This window comes from Drosophila elegans, unplaced genomic scaffold (genome assembly GCF_018152505.1).
Source record: "Drosophila elegans isolate 14027-0461.03 unplaced genomic scaffold, ASM1815250v1 contig_476, whole genome shotgun sequence".
NCBI classification, from domain to species: domain Eukaryota; kingdom Metazoa; phylum Arthropoda; class Insecta; order Diptera; family Drosophilidae; genus Drosophila; species Drosophila elegans.
This window is the reverse complement of record NW_024545863.1, coordinates 4,869,482-4,887,932: the sequence shown is the minus strand read 5'-3', so window position 1 is coordinate 4,887,932 and position 18,451 is coordinate 4,869,482. Positions and strand designations below refer to the sequence as shown.

At 39.9% G+C, this 18,451-nt stretch overlaps 1 protein-coding gene across 2 annotated transcripts in view; it reads right to left on the bottom strand.

The window, feature by feature from the left end:
- Positions 1-17,332, bottom strand: part of LOC108137378 (obscurin) — a 123,004-nt gene extending 105,672 nt beyond the window's left edge. For both annotated transcript variants that reach the window (XM_017259030.1, XM_017259031.1), the window contains exon 1: positions 16,445-17,332. The gene's annotated coding sequence lies outside the window, so the exon portion shown is untranslated. The remainder of the gene's footprint in view (positions 1-16,444) is intronic.
- Positions 17,333-18,451: the final 1,119 nt, after the last annotated feature.

The window sequence follows — 18,451 nt, the reverse complement described above, 5'->3', positions numbered from 1 at the left end:
ATCGGGCCCCATAAGCAGGCACAAAGTTTAATACAAAAAAGTAGAACAAAAACGAAATCAATTCACCTGCCCAAGTAATTATGGCGCAGCAAGTTGTTAAAGTAAAAACTTATTCAAATGGCTCTTAATGAAATTAAGTTTCGGCTAAAAAGCCAACTGTAAAGCAAGCAGAAAAAAAACTCGGCAGTTAAGTCAACTTTTACATTAAGATTACAATTTTTATGGATTTCTTACGAACTGTTTGCCTTCAAAGGCAAAGAATATTCGGACAAAATTGGTAATCTTTAAATTTAGTTTCCAATTAAGTTTTTAAATATGGTTTTGCATTTTTGACATAATTCTTGGCTTTAAATCAAATAACAATTTACTCATCTCAGGCTTTATTGTGTTCTAACCGATTTATTTGCCTTTTAAATTTAATTTTAAAAATATTTACTTCATTCATTAAATATGGTGAGTGGATTTACAGCATTAGCATTTTTAACAGGCCACACTGAAGACATACACACTTTTTGGACCGAGATTGAAGACAAAGTTGGCACTCCCGGGCCATTCTTATCCCGTTTCTGCCCCAAGTGTATAATTATTCTATCTGTCGCATATGCATGAGATCAGCTATAAGGCATGGTACACGCCCCCTTGTCTTCATCTGGCCTTATGTATGTGTATTCATATGCGTACGCCCAACTTCATCGGCTTCCCATTCCGCAGCTTCATTAGCAAGTTTGTGCGTATTCATTAGAAAGCAGCAACAGGGGGCCATAGAGCCTCCCAAAATCTCCCTTCGTTTCCAGAACACCGAACCCACAGCTGCGACTGGTTGATAAAAGATTTATGCGAGCACTGATAACCCGACAAAACGCCCACATCCACAGACATACTGCCAGGATCCTGGATAAATAAACCAAAAAATAAAAAAAAAAACAAAAAATACAGAAAGCCGAAAATTTCTATGGGAAAAAGTCTCAAGTCTGGTAGCCAAATGAAAAAAAAAACCGAAAATTAAAGCACATAAAGGCAGCTGCTTGATTTGGCATTCAACATAAAAAGCGACGCCGTCAGCTGGGGTTCTTCCATGCAAAATCAGCCTGTCTGTCTGCCTGACTGAGGGGTTTTGGGCCCTCCACACAAAAAAAAGGTACCCGCCGCTCCTTTAAAACCGCAAGTTGTTGCAGGAAATGTTTTTCCAAAATGTTTGGTAACTCGACGGCGGCTCTTTCACATGTTCATAAATTAAAATGCCGCAAATCAAATTCACATAAGGCTTCAAAACACTCAAACGCCCTGGCTCAAAGCGCTGGCAAAACTGACGGACAGAGGCGGCGGGAGATTGAGTGGCAGAGGGGGCGACCCTAAAAAAGGGGCCCAAAAGAAGAGAGGCAATCCTTGAATTTTGTCTAAACCGAAAACCCCAAAAACTGGCGCGCCGCTGCATGTTAAATTATGTTCACACTTCTGTGGGCTCCACTGGCCGGACCCAAAAAGCCCCGAATCCGGACACGGACACGGACACGGACACGGACACGGACTACGGCGGAGTCCATATGTGGGTGGGCGTGGCCGTGGATGGGCGGTTTGCATGTGCGGTTTTTATACTGGCCAACCACTTAATCTCCTTTCGGTTTATGCCGCTTCTGTCTTGGTTCGTTATTCAAGTGAAATTTATTATATTTTAATCACTCCCCGGGGACTTGTTGTAGCAGTTAAAGCGTATTTTTAACTTTCTTTCTCTTCACTCACACAGTTTCTGGCTGGCGTACGCCTCGGAAATATTAACAAAATTGCCTCCGCTCGCAGCACTTTAAATTGCTTTAAGCGCGGCCCAGCAGCAAACAGACGCAGGCCCGTCATATTTCTTCTTTCGCCGCCCCATTTCTTTGGGGCGTTTATGGCCGGGACAAGGCAAACGGGCGAACGCGGCGTATACGCAACATTCGCAGTGCTACACCCGGAACGCACTTAATCATTTTGATTGCCGTAAATGGCGCATTTTTAGTGCGTCGCAGCTCGTTTCTGCGGCTGCCAAAAAGGAAACAGTTTCAGCTCATTAGTGATTCATTTATTTATGCTGGCCATTACTTAAGTTATTATTGTATGATTAGGCGAAAGTGCGGCTGGCTCATTTATTATGCATCAGCACAGCCCCAGCAAAATGCCAAAGATCGAGTCGAGTTGCCCGATTGGAAGCCAAAGGCAGCTGAAGGCCGTGCACACACCCAGTGCTTTCGGCTTAACTGTCAGGCACACGGAACATCGATCGACTTGGACAGCTATTAGACATAATCACGGCCGATTCACACAAAGCCCAGTCAGCTGGAGAACGGGCAAAGTGCAAGGGGTTTTCGGGGGTTTCGAGTGCCGGAATAAATGCCTGCATGGCATAGCCAGCAGACGGGCCAAAACTTCCGGGCGGCAGAGGAAAGGGAAGGGGTTTTAAGCCAAGGCGAACGGCAACCGGCAAAGGGAAAGGCAAATCACGGCCGAGCACACACAAAAAAAAGGAGAGGAGGAAACCGTCAAACCACAGGGATATATTGATTTTGCCTTTCGGCCCAACACAACGTCGTTCATGGCCAAAAACGTGAACAAAGACAAAAATCAAAGCCGCATGCAGAACGCAGCCTGCGGTCTCAAGGAAGGAGCCATTGCCATCCTGCCTCCTCCATCTGGCTTCTTCAGCTCACTTCTCGTCCATATCAGTGCCGACTCCTTTGCTGGAGCGTTAACGAGCAGTTTGATGGCTCGAGGAGCAGCAAGACACTGGCTTGCACTCGACGAAAATCAATGCAATATTGTGGCTTAAAATTGGCTTCCCCCTTTTGAGCTATTACAGCTCGCCAATTTTGCCAATATAGAGTGGAAAATAGTTCTGTATGGATTTTACATCTATTTAAAAAATAAAAGCAATGCGCTACCAGCAGATTAAACGAATATTTACTAACACTCTATAACAAAAAAATGTATTTATATATATTTGGTTGAGCTAAACATTATAATGATTGAAGCAAAAATATACTAGCCATGTTATTTGGTATTAATATTTATTTATCCTGGGTATTGATTGGATCACTCAAATATAAATCAAGCTATTAACCATATTCCTTCAAAAATGTTCTGCAGAAACTGTAAAAGTTGATGTCACCTGGTAAATACTATATAAGAATTGGATTGATTTTGGATAAATAATTATATGAACTATATTTACTTTAAGTAAAAACTATACGAAAATAGTTCAATGCTTTTTGTACAGTTCATTATAAATTGGCCACCCAAAAGTCGGCTTAAAGCTGGAACATAAACACACAGCTTGGCCAGCTGTCCCGCCCTGGCCCTCATAGATCAACGGCACTTGTTGGCCGCTTTTTTCCGCCAGCTCGGCATTTTTCTTCAACATTTTTTTGGTTGTGTGTTGCCTGTGTTGTTGCCCCGGTAGTGTGCAAATGTCGTAACGGGCGATGCACAGCCACAAAGCGAAAAATAACACCACCCCACTACTCCGCTTTGCAGGCCACATGATGCACGTTGATTTTGACGGCTCGCTGCTCGAGCCCATGGATGCCACATGCAACGGCAACAATGTTTCCGATTCGCTGGCACCCGGCTCGGCTTGGATTTCGGCTCGTCCTTGCCGTAGCAATTCCCGTTCTGCGGTGGGCAAGGCCTAAAAGAAGAGAAAAAAAAACAAAAAAAAAAAAAGGGGCAGCGAACAATTCTATTGATTGACAGTTTGGCAAAACGCACACGCCAACAAAAGCAAAAAGCCGAAAAGCGTAGAGCCGCAGGCGTTACCATTGCGGATGTGCGCTTAAAAAGGTTGCAAGCAACGTGAAAAAATGCTTCCTCCATTGATTTGTTATGCAGAAAGGTGCAGGCCTGGCCGGAGGCGTTGAATGTGGTGCAAAAAAACATTTTCGCCATTGTAAGGGGAGCGGGGGGGTGGGGCTTAGATCAGCATTCAATTTGTACGCGATGCTGCAAAAATTCTTTAAATTTTTGGCACAGCTCGCACAGCCAACTAATTGACTTGATTGGCGGTGCGTGATTTCCAAGGATTTTGCATGACTTGCCATACCAAAATACCAAAATGCCGAAATACCTGTATTTCTAGCACCGAAATTGTTAACTTGATTGATCAGCTTTCGTATTGTACCTGCTGCTGGCCGACAGTGTCAACTTTTCCGCTGACCATTAATCACCATTAATCAAGGGCTATGGACACTTTACCAGCCAGATGTCAGAAGCTATGTATTTAAATGTACGCACCCGGGCCGGTCTTCATTTATTTTTTATCATGCAAATTAAATTTAATTGCTTAACAAGTTGTGGCAATTGGTGGACAAACACACAGAGTACAGAACTCCCCTCCCCTTCCGTCCGCCGCAAAAGTTAAAGAACCCTCCACAAATTATCTGTGCTGGGCCAGAGCCAGACATTGCGGCCGGGGATCAAACAATAACTAATGTCAGCCAAGCGCAAATTGCTTTATTAAATAAAGTTCAGCCAAAATAAGCAAACCAAAAAGGGAAGTATTCCCACACATCCCAGGGGACAAGGGAGTGGGGGGGAGGGGTGGTAGTCCCTGGGCGGCAGAAAGAATCAGGGAAAATTGTACAATGTGGCCAGTGGCAGGGTCAGTCGGTCTAATCATTGTGCACACACTCCAACTGGCTGTGAGAAAAGGCTGCGAGTGGGCCAATAGGGAAAGGGGCTGGTAACAAAAGGACTGGTAAGGACATTGCCAAGCGGCCACAAGGACTGAAAGTATTTTAAGCTAATATCAATTTTTCATAGTTCAAAGATTTTTGCGCAGACACACACACAAAGAAATCTGTGTGCACATGTCGGGCTGCCATTGAGGCAAAAGGAAATTTTCTGCTATTCTGATTATAAACGATCCTCTGCAGTGTCCTGGCTCGAAATATATATCTCCCCTTAAATGTGCACACTTAAAACGTAGAAAGCTTTTGGCTTCCCCCATCCAATTTGATTTGTATTTATTTTTTAAGCTGCAACGTAGGAAATAGCTAACATACAAAGGGATTTCGGCCCTGCCAGTGATAATTTATGGTCAGTGAGTGCAAGGCAACATATTCAATTTTCGACAGCCGCCACTGTAGGGGATTTTTCCAGATCCAGGCTATATGATTTCATTAGCTGCAGCTATAGCTGAAGAACTCCAGGCTTCACTGGATTTCAGGCAGGTGTAGTTTACCTGCTTAGCTCCTGTTCTCCGATTCGATGTGACAATTTCAATGTGTGCTCATCGTAAATTTTCACCAAGCGTTATCGACACAGACATCCTTGCTGCTCTATTGGCCCATGTAGCTGCCTTTATATCCTTTCAAAGGGTGTTTTAATTCTGGTCGAGACAAGGTTGACTCTTAGCAGAAAATCAATTCAACTCAACGGCCTTTGGAATGATATTTTTTGAGATGCAAACGTTTTGAAGAAACATTTTTTTAAAGCAAAGACAAATTTAGCAAGCAAAGTTAAATTTAAAAATGAAACATTATATTTGGTAATTCATTTTAATAGCAAAACACTTTAAAATGTGCATTTGTGATCGTTTCTATGGGATGTCTGAGTTTTTAAACAGCAACTAATTTATATACCTATTTTTTGTGTTGTAAGACGGAGCTTTCAAGATCATTTTCCCACCAGAAGGGTATCAAAACTGCAACTTCCCCAAGAAGTTTTGTACCGCAGGAGTTGGGTTGGTCCTGTGTGTCACCCTCCTTAGCCGACTTGCAGCTGCATTGTTTATGTGCCCTGGCCTGGCTGGAGTCGTGTAAATTCTCCCCTTCATCTAATGGCAAATTTATTTGGTACGTAAACAGTTTTTTGGCAAGCTCACACAGGAAGACGTCGAGATAGAGATACGATGCGAGGCGTCAAGGAGGGAAAATATCTGTTCTGCCGTTGGCTTTTGTATTGTCTGCTGCTTGGATGGCATGTAATTCCTATGTCAGCCCGAAATTGAATTCCATTCGTAGCCACATTGGAGTGGGTAAGCCGAACTTGCTAATAATGCAGGCAGCTGGAGGATGGGAGCGAGTGCAACAGAAAGTTTTCCAGTCAAACCAACAGGTTAGACATTGACTCACTGAGTGATTGTCTAACTGTCTATTTGTTTGTTTGCTGCTTTACCATACGGTGGGCTTGAATTTCGTATGCGTAAGCGATGTTGTGTGGTCTTGTTTTCAGTTTAATTGCACAAATCCATTACGCATACGCAGCGCTGCCGCCAGAGCACAAACACACTCACACAAACACATACACACAAGCAGAGGCACATAGATAAAGTGAATAGCGAACGGCAAAATTAATTTTTCTCAGCCACAAAATTGAAACCGAACAGCGTCGAAGCGAGTCGGCAAATTTACACACCATTAAGTAGTTTACCAACACACACAACGCACACACACGGTCAAGGTGTGTCTACACCCTATTCACCCACTCACCCACACAAACACAAACACACACATGATCCACATGGGTAGTCATTGTAATTTGATATCGTGCTGCCAAATGGCGGCATGTGCTGCCGGGATGGTGCACACAATGGCAGCAACTGAATCGGAATCTGAATTCTCGGCTCGATAGAGAAAATAAGCAAAGTAGAGCCGTGGAAATATAATAAAATAAAACCCAATATCCGGGCCAAGCTCTGCCGAAAAAGGAGTGTGTCTGCATGTGAACTATTCAATTCGCTCATTTCATTAAGTTTCTTGTCGCACTCAAGCACTTGACGTTGTCAACGTGCCGTATGCGCAATATGTGTACGACGAGGTTGTAAGTAGGTGGAGCCCATGTTTATCAGGCCGCATAACGATGTGTCACTTGTGTGCGTGGCCCTCAATAGTGGCGATGGCCCATGGACCGAATCTGAAGTGGGTGTTCGGTGCACACTGCATATTGATATGCTAATCGAGCTGGCAACAAAAGCAACAGCAAATCGCTTTTGCCCAAGCGAACGAGTGTTCGTGTTTGCACGCCTAATGGCATAAAGACAAAAGCTCGGCGCACAAATGGCAAAAACGCCGAGCGTGATGTCCAGGACACATCACAGGCGCTGTGTTTGCGGCTCCTGACTTTAGAGGTGGGTAAGCGCTATTAAGCGCATTATTTAGCCTTGGACACAATGCCAACACCCACACAACAGCGGCAATAACAACAACAACAACAACCTGAACAACTGTGTAGATAAGCAGGGGTTTTGACGCTGTAATGGCTGCGCTGACCACTTTGTATCCTGTGTAACCATATGCTCGTCCTTTTTCCTTGCTTTCCCTCTCCAGCACAGACAAACACACACACACACTCACATCTAAAGTGCCCTTAAGTGTCCTGGACAGACCACATAAGCGACGACACCTAAGCAAAACACGCAAACAACCAAGTCAAGCCAAGTGCTTGTTGTCCTGGCCATTTGGCGTATAGTCACCTCCATTGATATGCCAAAACTCAGTTTGGTTCCACCCCAGGCCTGCGGTTAGTTTTTGGTTCAAACTAAGCGGGTCGATTGAGTAGTTGCCTCTCGGCTGATTCTGACTATTCAAGCTAATTATAAATTATTAAGTCCTCAAATTGTATCTTAATTATGGTATTTTTTACAAGATATTGAAACAAATAAATGAAGCATTAATAGACAATTGCAGGCAACTTTAACTATTTTTATCATCATCATATAACTTTCTTTAATTGTTTCCTTAACAAAATCCTTGCAAAACTATCCTAAGCCAGGTGGATATTTCTATGTCGTCTTGATCTAAGCAAAATACTAGTTTAAGAATTTAATGAGTTAAGATTCTATTTAAAAACAAAGACTCTACATTTACTTAGCCGATCTCAACCGGCTGCCTTTTGGGGAGTGAAAGTAAGTGAATCGTAATGAGGACGATTTGGATAAGAAGGCAAAACTGGTAATTGACAAAAAAGTCATAATTTTAATATAAAGTTAAAACTGAAGAAGATCTAATCGACATTACCTTAACATTTAGTTAAACGTTATCAAAATAATGTTTTCTTCGTCAACGCATCTTTAGAATGTTATGCAATTAAATCAGATTTCATTTGAAAACAAGCAAGCAAGCTACAGTAAACATAAAATGTTTGGAATATAACGATAGTAACTAAATCTCTAAAGCCTTCAAAGAAAAATGAACAGAATTATTAATTTACTTTACAAATGTTATTAAACAGGACTAAGACATCTTAACTATAGCCTTTAGTCTCTAGTTGTTTTGCCAAAGCCCCGGCCATTTATGATTTTTCCCGTGCACGATTCATACAAGTAGACTTTTGCAAAACAATTTCTTGGGTTTTAATAAAAGTAAACAACCGAGCTTAGTTCGCAAACCCCCCAAATGACATAAAATTGGGTAGAAAAGAATGCAATTTTCGTGCCTATTCAAAGGACAACGTGTATTACTCAAAAAGGAATTAACTTTTCCTTTCCCACTTCCGCAAAGTATTCCATTTGCCTAGAGTGGGGTCTGTGCAAATGAGCTCACGTTAATCCTAAAATCTCCCCGAGAGCTGTCTGCTAAAAAAAACAACAACAACAATGGCAAAAATAACAGATTCTAGGCGTAAGAAGCACGCACACAAGTTCGGCAAGGAAGGAGAGATAGAGAATTACGCACATTCTGACAATGTACACACTGAGCTTCGGTACATGGCTGCGTATACGCAATATGGCTCCACTTTCGTTTTAATATGAATGCTAATAGGCTAAGTCGGGATTTCTCTGGACGCTCTCAATGGCTCGGGCTCCTCGAAATGTAATTTTCCCACAATTTTTGTTCACTTTACGCATGGGGCCCAGACAATGCGAGTCCCGAATGAATGGAACACTTGGCAATATGGTGCAGAAAGCGGGAGCGGCAGTGGCAGTGGTAGTGGCAGCAATACACAATGGCCAAGCCATTTTTATCGCTTTCTATGCCGGGGCTTATGTTCTGCAGTTAACCAGCGAAGCCCAGTAAGTCCACCGAGGCCGGCATTTTGGGCCCCATCTACTAACATTTAATATGACTTTACTTACGCAGCCACCCACCGAAAAAAAGGCAAAACGAAATGAAATCTTTCTCATGTTATGCAAACGTCTTAGCAGAAGCGGTGACCCCCAATGACCCAAAGCTAGCTAATACACATAAATATTTGCGAAAACATATGTACTTTTGTGATATCGTACACTGGGAAAATGCAAGTCATTAAATAGTTATTGAAACTTGTGAGTTGTACTCAAATTTAAGCAATAAGCTTTCTAAGATGATTGATTTGTTTATTTTTGTAGCTTTTTGTGTATGTAAATAAAATAAATTATGATCAAAAATCAATATTTGCAAACTCTTTTTGTCTTTGACCTATTTAATTTGCTTGTTTACCATTTACAAACAAAACCAAAACTCAAACGTTTTCGGATTGACTTATATTTTTATTAAAGTTATGTACAAAAAAAACAGTTCATTATTTCATGAATAAACTGCTATCACATCTTTTGTTTTCTAAGTGTGCTCGTCCACTCTCGTATTTGCTTGTATGAGCCATCTTTTGTCGTTAACAAGCTTGCACTCTAATTTAGGAGTCGCCTATTGTTGCCATTTCTTTTTCTGCAGAACGCTTGGCGACGGACGATGTTTATCGTGGAAATTACGCCGTGTCCCGGCTGCTATAATTGGCTGTTAGGTCCGTTAAGATTGCGCTTCAATTTCAGATAGGTGACATTTCGTTGCATTTTAATGAGCTTCATTCCACGCGGTGCCACGCCTCACCACGGCACGCCATTCCATTTCATCAGCGACTTATCGACTTATCTGCCAGCTGGTAATTGCGTGCTAAATTTTATGCTGACTCTGGCCAAAATACAAAGCAAAAGCCATAGCTATAGCAATAGCCATACAACGCCTCCAACCCTGGCCTAGCCACCTAGGCCATAAAATGCTGTCTAAAAATCTGTCCAAGCAGCAGGTTTTATGAATGCATGGAATATGTATGGCCTAATCAAAGGCAATGCCAGTCAAATGTGTCTAAATAATTCAAGTGTTTCGAATAAACACATTTAACAGGTCGACGCCGAGCCAAGAAGTCAGCCAAAGGGCACACCAACTTTCGGCATTAACAAAGGCAAAAAAGCTCAAACGGCAAAAGGCCGCATAAATGATGCAAAGTATTCTTTTTCCTTTTCGCTCAAAAACAAGTTTAAACAAAAATCTCTTGTTTTGGGGTAATGAAACTGCAAGGAGCCGCCAGCAACGATAGGGAAAAACGGAAGTGGGAAGCGGGAAGCGGGAAGCGGGAAGGAAAACCAGCCTGCCTACCTACACCTGCTGACAAAGACATTTACTCAAAAAGTTTTTGCCGGCGCATATCGCAAAATAAAAGGCAACAAACAACAACATCCACAAACTGGGACACCGGGGCACGACAAGCATTCCTGGCAAAACGCCCGCGCCCATTAAGGGAGCCACAAAGGGCGCGTTTTTCATTACCATCGATGGGTGGCAGCAGGTTGTTTGTTGCTAGAGGTGTGGGGGTGGCTCTTAAAAACGCCGTGTAAAAGGCAACAAAAGTCAAGGATACTGTCAAAAACTGCTGGCGGGCATTTCCTCACTTTCCATTTCACTTGTCCTTGCAATCGCTTCGTCGACTGCCGACGCCGACTGTCGACTGTTTCTTATATGAATGTTTTTACTTTATTTATTTTTTTTTTTTGGTTTTGTTCTTTTGGCCCTCTCGTACCTTTTTTGGATTTAATTATTTGGGTTCCTGCGGGCAATACCCTCGATCAAGCCTGAAAACGAAAATAAAAATAATAAAGAAAGTGTTGTGGGCCTTTATTTGTATTCCGTCTCAGGTTTTGACTTTGAAATGCACAACCAAACTAATCCTCCAGCGTTCCTGTTCATACTTTTATATTAATTTATATGTGTTTATATTTGCCATTGACCCATTCATTTATTATTCGATTTGTTCACTTAATTAAACCGAATTTAATTGCAGCCAAAATTGTTTGTTTATTGGATTATGTGTATCTTTTGCAATTAGACAAAAGACTGGTAGGATTCTCTACCACAATAGTAAGGTTACATTTTGAATAACACACAAACATAATTAGATGCCAAGATAACCATTTATTATTATAAGGAACTATTCCATTAAGTGCATTTCATTATGTTAATTAAGCCAAATGATTTTACAAAGGAATTTAGACAATCTAAAGTCGTATTTAAGGCAGCAGATTAACAAAAAATAAGTATCACTTTTTTTTGGTTCCAGTGACAATCACATGTTAGTTTTATTAACTGAAAACTTGCAAAAGTAGAATCACCAATGCTAGAAATAAATGTTCAACCACAAATGTCAACTTAAATGCTTCGAATCAAATATTTGCTGTTGCCTGTCGGTAAAGATATTTAATAAAATTTGTTTAAAGATTTCTAATTATGCAATAGTATGGAGTTTTTTATTTATTGCCAAATTTATAACATGAAATGTTTTAAAAAAGAAAGAATTGCAAAATAGAAAATGAATCTCTTAATGGATTGTGTTAAATGCAGAATAGAATATTTAAAAAAAAAAGTGTAAGTCGAAAAAAATTGCTTTAAAGAAACAATATATTCATGTAACCTTTATCGTATAATTTAAAATGTTCTTTCAATAATATTGTAAAGTAAAATGTAATACTTTGTGATAGCTGGTGGGATGATAATGTTTATGTCGTGTAGTGCACTGAGCTCAAGCCTAATTAGCAGCACGCACACACATGCAGCCAGACTAACACACACACCCAGACTGAGTCCTATAACAACAGCTTACAATTTAAGCTAATTACGTGGTGCACGTGAGGCTATGATTTAGCGTTTAGCATTGCAATTAAGTCGACAACTGGCCGTCGAGGGGGTATTCCGGCTGAATGAAATTTGGCCGCCAGTTGGTGGCTCCAGCTAACCTTATCATATCAGGGCCAGCACGCAAAGTAGCTCTAAGTAGAGTGTGTCAAACCATAATGGACAAGGGCGACAATAAAGCCGCGAGGAAAACAAATGCCTTGGGTATAAAACAAAAGCCAATGCCCGTTGACAAGTAGCGAAGGCCAACAGGCTCGAAAAAAAAAAAACAAAGAGGCAAAGGCCTGAGGATAACCAAAACGCGAATGCGTGCACGACGGACGTTAGTGGGGTAAGTTATGGGTCCACGACCGCAGCGAAACGTGAAGCCATGGGGGCGTGGCCAGAGAAGTGCAACAATTAAATTTAATTACCAGTGTCATAAATATGCCATATCATACCTCCCACTTGAGCCCACACAAGGCCACCCACAAAACGAACGCAATTGCAGCAGCCAAATAATCAAATAACATTCTGCCACGGCCCCGAGAGCGATTCACAGCCGCACAACCCAATGCCGACCAAAAAGCCAGTCAACCAACGTGTAAATTACCACTGCACAAATTAATTATTCAAATGTGCACACTCGGATGGCTAAACAAACGACGCATCTGTGAGTGTGTAGTCCTTGGCATTAGCCCGGTAGCCGAAAATGCAACTGCAACAGCAACAGCAACACAGCAACAGCTGCAGCTGCAAGTGCAACTGAAGCTCCAGCGGCAACTGCAGCAACGGCATCCTAATTAGCCGCAATAAAGCGCATAAGCAGGGATTTTAGTCGAGCGCAGCCTGGCTAACCGAAATTGCAGCATAATTTGAAGTCCAACCAAATACTGTGAAATCAAGCATCAAATGCGGAGATAAAATATAGAGTGGTGGTTAACCTAATTTCCCAGGAATCCAAGTCGAGCTTACACCATTAAATCTTCTTTAAATCAACATATTAAATGTGCTTTTTCAGAACTTCTCGATAACTCCTTTAATAACTTGAAAAGTTTTGAGTAATCCTTTTTTTGTTTACTTCATTGTCTTAATTATTTAAAAATGATTTTTTTCTCTTAGAAGGCTTTAAATACCAAATTGAAGAAAAGAAACTTTATAATTAAGCAAGTAGAAAAATATATTTTTAACAAAATATTTCTTTAAGAAATTTAAAATAGAACTTACTTTGAAAGAACACCTTCCTGGCATTCTTTTGCGTTTTAAAAACATTGACAATTACAAGAATCGTAGCACACTTCAAAAGTTTTGGTTTATTAAAAATACTTTTATTTACTAAAGCTAATGCTTTAAAGAACAATTAAAAGAATGGAAACTGTATAAAAAGTAATACAAACTTATAATAAATAGAAAAATATATATTAAAAAAAATATTTCCTTAAAATAATTAAAAATAATAAATGTAGTTTTAGTACCCAAAATGCCTTTCATGGCAATCACGTAAAAAGGGTTCTTTTGCTAACTGGAAAATTTCTCCAAGCGAATCGTCATTTTTATAAAATATTGACAATAAAAGGAATCGTAGCATACTATTGTGCACTGGTTGCAGAATTAGCCATTAGCAAATCAAAGATTGCGTTTACCCCTCAGTAATTCTGCGCCCGAAGACGTTTTCATATTTTCACTATTTTCTGCGCCCGAAGATGTTTTCATATTTTCACTATTTTCACGCTCATTATGCGCCAGCCAACGCTCATTGCCCCGGTTTTTAGCCCTCTTACAGCAATTACCTGAGCTGCTGGCTCATTTTTATTTTCCTCCTTGCGCTACGATTGCTGCCACATTTATTTTACTTACTCGCTGCTTCTACCATTTTCTGTTTATTTTATTTTTGTTTTTTTTTTTGCGGGCCACAAACAAAGGCAGTGAAGAGCGTGGCTTGGCGTCATAATGAGCTCAAATTTATTGGGTCATTTGGAAAAATACGAGAAATCTACTGTAGCTCCTCTGTTTGTGCGAGGCATGGACATTCCCTATTTTGCTTTTGCTCTTGCCATTTGGCCAGAAATTTTAACATCAAGCAAATACACGGTCCATGGAATAAGAAAAGTAAAAAGCACCCGAAATAGTTGCTTATTATGGCATCTAGATTTCATTCTCCTTTCGTTTATTTTTTTTAATTAGTCAATAGTTGGAAGTGACCGGGGGGGAAACACGATAAACCTTAGAAAGGAAAATGAACTGTGAAATGGGTGAGCTGGAAAATAGCCGGAAAGAAAGCAAATTCATATTTATTAGGGGGTTATAGATAATGTAAAAGAACTGAGTAAAATGTTAGAAAAAAAGCAGAATTAGTATGGCATTTGCGACACAGAAATAGTATCTAAACAGTAAGCTGCTTAAAACGTGTTGATCAATGGTGTCCAACTTTAAGCAAACAACTAGCTCTCAGAGTAATTAGACTAAGAGACTTATTCATTTGCCTTGGTGACCATGTAACCAAATAATTCTCCTGCCAGCCACTCTATTAATCTCTCATCTCAGCAAATACAATTTGTAATTAAATGTCGATAATTAATTATGAATTCCAGTGTGGCGAATGAACTAATACGTTCGGAGTTCCTATGCCTGACTTCAGGAACAGGATACAGGAACAGGAAAAGGAAAAGGACGAGGACGAGGATGAGAAATCAGGTAATAACCAAGGACCAATCGATGCACGCACAATTGAATTAAAGCCAATTGCAGTCAGTGCGTGCCTGGCTCTGTGACGCATTTTATTGTTATGAATTATGCTTTGTTGCTATTATTGTCATTGCCATCGCCATGGAGGCCAATATAGTTGAACATATGCACGGAGCTGGCCTGAAATGTTCGACTAGTTGTCTGTGGTCGCCCCGGTGGATGGTAGTATTTACATTATACCATTATTATGGAATATTTTCCTATGTGCTTGTGCGGTCTTGTTTAATTAGCCAAATTTATGTACGAATGCTTTAAAACAATTACCACAGCAGCAGCAGCAACGCCAGCAGCCACGCCCACACGCGCCCCCATAATCATGAGATATGCGCCCCTAGTTTGTGTTTGGAATTTTGAATAACAATTGGAACTTAATAGAGTTGCTGGCTCTTAAATTAAATTGCATTTTGCAGGTCTGGTTGGGGGCTCTCTTGCAGTGGGAATTAATGGCACTTCGAACAGTCCGGGATGCTGGGTATCCTGAATAATTGCTGTCGAACTCGACCAATGAACCGATGAATGCAGCTCAATAAATATACATATAAATATGAATGTCTTTAACTATTATGGCATGTGATTGCTGTGGCTTTTGTGCGTCTTTAATTATTTAACCATTATGTGCGTTGGCTTATTTATGCCCCAATGTGCGTGTGAGTTCGTTTGTGTGTGCTGTGTGTACGCTGGGTGTTGACTCCTCGATTTTCCTCCGCGGGCGGGACGTACTTATTTATTGATATGTCTTTCATTTTTAAGCGCTGGCGGCTGCCCGCAGTATTAAACGGAAATTAAAGTTGCCGATACGTTGCCTGGGTGAAAATATATATTTACGATATGCATGAGTTTAATTTAAAACCCCATTTTCACCACACACATACAGGTTTCATATATTGAAACTGTTTCTTTGACCTTAACCCTTTTTTATTGGAAATAATACTGAGCTATTTTCGAACGAAAAGGTAGGGAAGTGGAACATTGAAAAGGTATTTCTCTGAATATTTATTAACTTTATTTATTGATTAAAGTTAACTTTTCCTTGCTTTTAAGCGAGTAATATTTTGTGAAATTGGTTATAATATATATTATTAGGATTATTATTGTAATTGATCTATTTCAGTTTAAGGCAAGTTTAATATAAAATGTTTTATTAAATCCATTTTCCAAATTCAATTTCATTACAGAATTTAAGAATTTTATTCAACCAACAAAATAGCATACCGCAAATATAGCTGCGAATATTCATAATTTATACACATATCAATCGGTTAAGCTCCACTGGCATATTATGCGAGTAAACGAACTGTGATTGTCACATCCAGAGCTTTGCTTTTTCTTTTGGATTTATGCCATTTCAATCAGATCCGCTCGGTGTTTTTTCAACTGGCGCATAATTGTTTTCTGTATAAACTCCAGTTTTACAATGTTTCAAACCTTTCAAATTGCAATTCGCAATTTGCCATGGCCAAACGCCTACGGCAAATAGCAATTTATGGAAAAAAAAATGATAAACTGGCACCGAAAAAAAATAAAATAGATTCCTGGCAACCAATTGAAGTGCGAAAACACATCATACATATTTTTAATTAATTGTTAAAAAATACAAACAACAAAACAGCAAGGGAGAAAAATGCAACGGAAAAAAAAACAATCGTGAAAATCGCATAGCTTTATTTTATATTAATTATGCAGCTGAATGATTGCAGCACGGCCATTTAAAATGCAGCAGCGGCAGTGGAAAAAAAAACAATGACTGCAATTAAATCGTGCGATTGCTTTATTTCCCTTAATGCCACTCGTCAACGCTGCTTTGTATCTGGATGTGCATATGAATAATTGTATTAAGGATTCCACTCTCAACAGGTGACCGGACTTACCTCGCACGAAAACTGGGAGATTGTCCCTGTCGTTTTGTGATTCTTTTTGGTCTGTTAGCCTGACTAAGCACTTTGACCCGATTGTTCGTTTGTTTATTTGTTTGCCTGGCTTTATTTATGGCTGTTTTGGCTTGGCACACACACCATCTATTGCATATGTATGGGATCTCTGGGACACAGGACACACATAGGATATGTCACTTTAAAATGCGCACGGAAGTGTCGTGGAGTCCTAATTTAAAAAGCCGTTCAATTTTCCAAGAGCAAGTATTTAAATATTTAATATCCAGTGCTGATTGTTTACATTTGGCGTGGCTGCTGTTGTGGCGGCTAGTATTTTTCAATCTTAATTTAATTAAAAATCTGCGTCTTGCTTTCGCATTTGGTTGTTCTGCGACTAATCGCAATTTATGGCGGGAGTGTGCGATAGGCGGTGCTGAACTCTTGGTCGGCGGTGTAGGCCTCACGGTACTTCGCGAGAGAGAGGGCGATTTTGACAGGACGAGAGAGCACGCGTGGATGCCAAAAACGGTAAAGGACGACACGAGGGAAGAAAATCGAACCAGTTTTAGAACCGTAAGTCCCGAAACGCTAATTTAGTTTACCGGTTTTAAAACACTCACTGTTTATCGACAGTATTAAATTGATAGTTATTTAATAGTTATAAATGGTTTTTCAACTTGATTTTTTTCTAAGCACTATTTTTTGCCAGTTATGGTAAAGTTTTTTCGAGTTGATTTCTCCTAGATTGCTTAAGCGAATTTAATTTAACACCTTTGATAATGTAGTATCATGCTTCGATTTTCGGCTCGAACTTGTGTAAATTCAATTGAAACACTTATTTTTTGAGTGGCAGTGGGACGAGAGAAAACACAACCGTCTGCTAGCGCGATTCGAAAAGAACTGAAGACCGTAGAATTCAGTCGTCGGAGGTCGCACGAAACGCGCCGAAGTAGCCTTCGGCAACCACTCGTTGATTCAACAGTTAGCCGAAGCGAGCGCACCCGAAGGCAGGGGCGTGGGAGAAAGGACGAGAAAGGGGGTGCGTACGAAGGACTGGCTCAATGTAATTGGTATTACAGCCTCCTCCGCTCGATGTGGTTGTTGCTGTTGCTCTTTTCGCTTGCAGTTCGACAGCCGCAATAAATGTGTGCCACACACGAAGAGAGAATATCCCGCACAAAGAGGGAATGTTTGTGGAACTTAAGAGAGAATACTGGGTGGACTGTGGTACTTAATTCAAGGCGAATTAGTTACGGTTAAATTTAATATTAAAAAATTGTTTTATCTTTAATAAAACAGGAAAAAATGTATTTTGAGAAAATAAACAAACAAATAATATTTTTCATAAGTCCACTTTAAGCTAGGTTTATAAACACCAAATTTAAATATGTATGAGTTAATCTTTACAAATAATATTAAATTTATTTTATTTCAATCACATGCATACAAACACATAAGTGCCTTGCTAATTTAACCTACTTTCAAGTAAATATTGTGCTAACAAATTCCCTTAAGAGTTTAAAAGCTGAAAGCTTTCTAAAGCTTCAGTTTAACTTAAATAGGAAATTGGTCGTTATAAGTCCTTAATGGCAAGGGATATTTTCTCTTTATTTGATATCCTTTAAAAAACCAAAACTTAATAATAAACACTTTTACAGTTTCAAGACTTTAGTACTTGACTTAAACAAAAAAAAAGTTTAACTTAAATCCTTATCTTAATTTTTGCAAAGTAAAATGTAAAATGTAATATCAAAAGTTATCTAGACCTAAACGACAATCGAAACTGTTTTAAATGGTTTTTGTTGATGAAATATTGTATATAAATAAAAAAAACTTGCCAAATTACAGGATGGAAAAAAAGAGAATATAAAGTCGTTTGCCAAACACAAAGTAAAAAGTTTAAGCATTTTTTTAATAACCTAAAACTTGACCATGCGTTTATGTTTATTGATTAATATTGAGTTTTTATGCTGCCGTCCCCTAAATGTTCGAAAATTGTAAAAT